Source organism: Crocodylus porosus, unplaced genomic scaffold (genome assembly GCF_001723895.1).
Source record: "Crocodylus porosus isolate Cpor-Errol unplaced genomic scaffold, CroPor_comp1, whole genome shotgun sequence".
Classification (NCBI taxonomy): Eukaryota; Metazoa; Chordata; order Crocodylia; family Crocodylidae; genus Crocodylus; species Crocodylus porosus.
The window spans coordinates 75978915-75983685 of record NW_017728947.1 but is presented as its reverse complement, the minus strand read 5'-3'; positions in this window follow the sequence as shown (position 1 = coordinate 75983685).

The following is a 4771-nucleotide window of genomic DNA, read 5'->3' as shown; positions in this document are numbered from 1 at the left end:
TATTGTTCTTAATCTGAGAAGCTAGTCCTAATTCCATCTCTGCCTTGGCCTTCCTGACTGCCCCCCTACATCCCCGAGCGACTGCAGAATAGTCATCCCTGGTGATGACCCCTTCTTTCCATTGGGTATACGCCTCCTTTTTAGCAAGGAGACATTCCCAGATCCTTTTGGTGAGCCATGGAGGCTTGCGTGCTCTCCTGCTCCCTTTGATCCTCGTTGGGATTACCTTCCTTTGGGCTTGGAGGATCATCTCCTTAAGAAGCGACGACTCTCCTTGGACATCTGGCTCCCCTCCCCATACATATAGCCAGAGAGCCCTGGTCTAACCCTGCATGGCTTCTGGCCTGACCCACTGCGGGCATGAGGCTCCATTTTTTTTAATCAAAGGTAAATGTCTGTTCAGTTTGGTTTCAGTTTAATCTGTGCATTTTAGACTAATCTGCAAGAACTGGATAGATTCAGCCTCAGGCTTTTTGACAGTCTGTACTTAGCCTTAGAGACACTGTAGAGATTTGTTTTTTCTGTTCCATTATATCTCCATCCTCTGTGCAAGCGGCAAGATTTGAGTAAATGCTTCGAGAGAAAAAAAATCCACCTTATGTATCTGAAACTGAAGGAGGCTTCTTCTGCTCAGGGGCAGATCCAGAGGGGCACAGCAGTGCCATTGGACATCCCTTTCCTGTGTAGCACAGTGAGCTCTCTAGAGACATGTTGGTGACTCCTTTTCTATATCCCTGGATAGCTGGATCTACTGTAGAGTCCAGAGGACAGGAACTAAGCTTAGACCATTGAACTGCTGCAGTCACCGGTCAAGTCTGTCACCCCTGCACAGCCGCTCCCTTGCTGGAGTGGGGCAGGAAGGGACTTGGAACTCCCCGAGTTCCTAGGTCAGCTAGGGACAGCAGTGGCAGCAGGCTGCCTTTCATATTTGTAGCCATGATGGTCCCGGAAATGTATGATACAAGGTTTTTGGGGGGATATATTTTTAAAAACCTTGCCATCCATAAATGGTGCAGTCAGTGTACCTCATACCTAACTTGCAATGTTGCAATGTTCCAGTCCTGACCCTCATTCCACTGCTTTTCCAGTCCACCTCAGATCCCACCTACAACTCTCAGAATGATAATACCATATAACTATAGCACATTCCACACAACAGCATCCCAAACAAATTTCCAAAATTAAGAGTTCAGATGGAGGAAAAATTCAGAGATGAATACAAGGAACAGGTTTTCAGACGAGATTGGAAACGAGACCTTTAGTAGTAAAGTGGCAAAATTATGTTAAACTCTGAATAAAAAAGGACAGGGAAACTTGCTCCAGGGAGTTCAAATTTAGCAATGAGTGATGGTAGTTAAGACTGGAAAGTGGCTACAGTGAGGTAGAATAGGACAAAGATTATTGTGACCTAATGCTGAAGTGATTTAGTCTATCGGAAGTCTTTGAATGAGTCAGCAAAATAGTAAATACAAGGGAAAATAATTGATTTGAACTTTCAGAGAACCTTTTGATAACAAGACACCACAGGCTGTTAAGGAAACTATGTTAGAGGGCAAAAGGTGAAACACTGTTTAACGGGATTAAGAGGATTAGGGAGTTGCAAAGAATTGGTGACAAAGACTAGGAATAAATGGCCAATTTTCAGTATGGCAAAAGATTAGCAATGAGGCAGCATCAAATTCCGTGCTCAATGTTCTTTGTTAATGAGCCTGAAAAATAGGTCGTCTTCTTCTTCTCCTATTTCTACACCACATTTGACCATTTTATTATACAAGGTTTTGCTCGTTTATTGTACTTTGCAAAATATTTCATTGTACACATTTGGAGCAGCGCGCATTGCAACAGGTGTTGCATACTCTGAGGCTCTGTGTCACAATGAGCTAGACAAGTTTCTAATTGCCACCACATTATTTAGGTGAGTCAAGAACAATCCTTTACCTTAACTTTCTGCAGATTTGAAAATTTCTTAGAGTGATACCATTTATTGGACTATATAATTGGGAAAAAGTTGTTGCTGCGTAATCCAGTTTCTTTTTTCTTTAGGTTGTGGATTTTCAGTTGTAAATGGTAGATTTCAGTATCTTCCATGTTATGGTAGCATAAGAGTGATGTTGTAGCTGTGATGCTCCAGATTTATGTGGGAAGCAAATATTTCTTTGAGTAATAATTGGTCCAATATAATAAAGCGTAGTCCAATAAAAGCTATCACCCTAAGAAATCCTCACATCTCACATAATTTCTGGACCATCATGGCTACATCACTTTTACATTACCATAACTCAGAGTCAAACTCTGAGGTTCGTCATCAAGACTTAAGAAAGCAGGCAGCACAATGGCAGCATTCATTTTGGCAAATGTAAGTTTAGGAGCATTCAGGAATAATGTCTTTATCTATGCATTTTCTTAGGTTCTAAATTAACAGTAGCTACTCCAGTAAAATACTCCCAGTCCCTTTCTTTGGAAAGCTCATAGAAGTTCCATCTTCAAAATCTTCATACAAATCTTCTAAACAGGATGCCTAAATTTAGGATCCTAAATTCATATGAAGGCATCTAAACAAAAATGGCCTCCTGATAAGTCCGGGAGGATGTTGTTTGTAGTACTGTAGAAAAGGAGCTAACAGTAGGAGAGAGGAGGTCAAGGAGAAAAGCTACTCACATGATTTGAGCAGAACAAATCCAAATATCCTCAAGGATAGTGTTTGGTCAGGGGTGACAGGAGAGGTGAGCCAAGAGATTCCCCAGCATTTTGGTAAGAATAGCTTGGAAGGTTAAGCACAAGAGGTAGGCAGAGAGTTCCAGCACCAGGGAAGGTTTTAAGAAGGAATGGACAATGGCAGATTTTGGAAAGGTGGGCCAAATACTAGTCGCAGGAGCAGCAGTGGTGACAAAGGAAATAGGACAGGAGAGGTAAGGTCTGACCACAGGAAACCAGTCAAGAGAAAAAGTAACTTTTTTTTTTTTAGCGATGTGGGTTAAATTAAAAAAATATGTAAAAAGAGCTTGACCAGGAAATCGCCAGGGAACTGGCCAAGGCTGTACGCTCTTGGTGCATGGTTGTCATGGGAGACTTCAACTATCTGGACATCTCATGGGAAGAGCACTCGGCCAAATCTGATCAGTCTCAAAGCTTCCTTACATGCATGGATGAATTCTACCTATCTCAAGAAGTTTATGAGGTGACAAGAGGTAAGGCGCTGCTGGACCTGGTACTGGCCAAAGGGGATGATCTAATCAGCAACCTAAGAATTGAAGGCAAGCTGGGTGACAGTGACCATGAGTTGATCACTTTCACTATCCATCCCAAAGCTGGCAAGTCAGCCAGCAATGCAGTAGTGCTCAACTTTAGGAAACCTGACTTTCATAAGCTCAGGAGTCTTGGTCTTGAGGCCCTAAGAGGCCATGATTTTATAGGAAGGGGAGTTCTTGATGAGTGGTTGCTTCTTAAGGAAGCAATCCTAAAAGTACAAAGGGAATCCATCCCAACTCATAGGAAAGGTGGTAAAAGGGCTCAACAACCCCTTGGCTCAACATGGAATTCATGGAATTCCTATATCTAAAAAGAGAGGCTTATAAAGGATGGAAGACGGGAAACACCTCTAAGGAGGAGTATTCTGCGTTGGTCTGCACCTGCATGGAGCGAACTAGGAAAGCCAAGGCTGCAACTGAACTCCACCTGGCTACACGAATCAAGGACAATAAAAAGTCTTTCTTCTGATATGTGGGGAGTTGAAATTAAAACAAAGACAACATTGGGCCCCTGCTAAACCAGTTGAGGCAGCTGACTACTGACACCCAGGAAAAAGCTAATCTGCTTAATGATTACTTTGCATCAGTTTTTCACCAGCCCAGAGGGACAACCCTGCCTTACACGATGTGGGATGACCAGGGTGAGGGTGAATATATGTCCACCATTAGTGTGGATCTTGTGAGGGAGCCTCTTGAGAGGCTGGACCCCCATAAATCAGCTGGTCCTGATACACTGCACCCCAGAGTGCTAAAGGAACTGGCAGACATCATAGTGCAGCCACTGGCGAGGATATTCCATAACTCGTTGCACTCGATCGAAGTACCTGAAGATTGAAAGAGATCCAATGTGGTGCCCATCTTCAAGAAAGGGAGGAAAGAAGACCCAGAAAACTACAGGCCAGTCGGTTTGACCTCAATCCCTGGGAAGATTTTGGAAAAAAATATCAAAGAAACTGTCCTCAACAGGCTAACAGAAGGCAACATTCTGAGGGATAGCCAGCACGGGTTTGTTGTGGGTGGTCTTGCTTGACCAATCTCATTTCCTTCTATGACCAGGTGACATATCACTTGGACAAAAAGGAAGAGGTTGACATCATATATTTGGACTTTAAAAAAGCCTTTGACCTGGTATCCCATGATGTCCTCATGGAAAAATTGGGCAACTGCTGCTTCGACTACTTCACAATACAATGGCTAGGAAACCAGCTCTGAGAGTGGAAGTTGACAGAACTGAATCAGCATGGCACTCGGTGACTAGTGGTGTCCCCCAAGGCACCATTCTTGGACTTGTACTCTTTAATGTCTTCATAAACTATCTGGATACTGGTGTTGGTGTCACTGGGCATAACCCTAGGTAACTCAGAGGGATGGAAGACCACGAATGTCGATGAAGCCCCCCTGCTCTGGGCCCAGGCGAGCCAGGGCCCCCCCCCGCCCAACCTTTGTAACCCTTTCTTTGGCGCCTGTAATCTCCTGTCCTTCTGGAAAACAGGCGAGCTGAAACTGTTATCTGTGGAATGCAA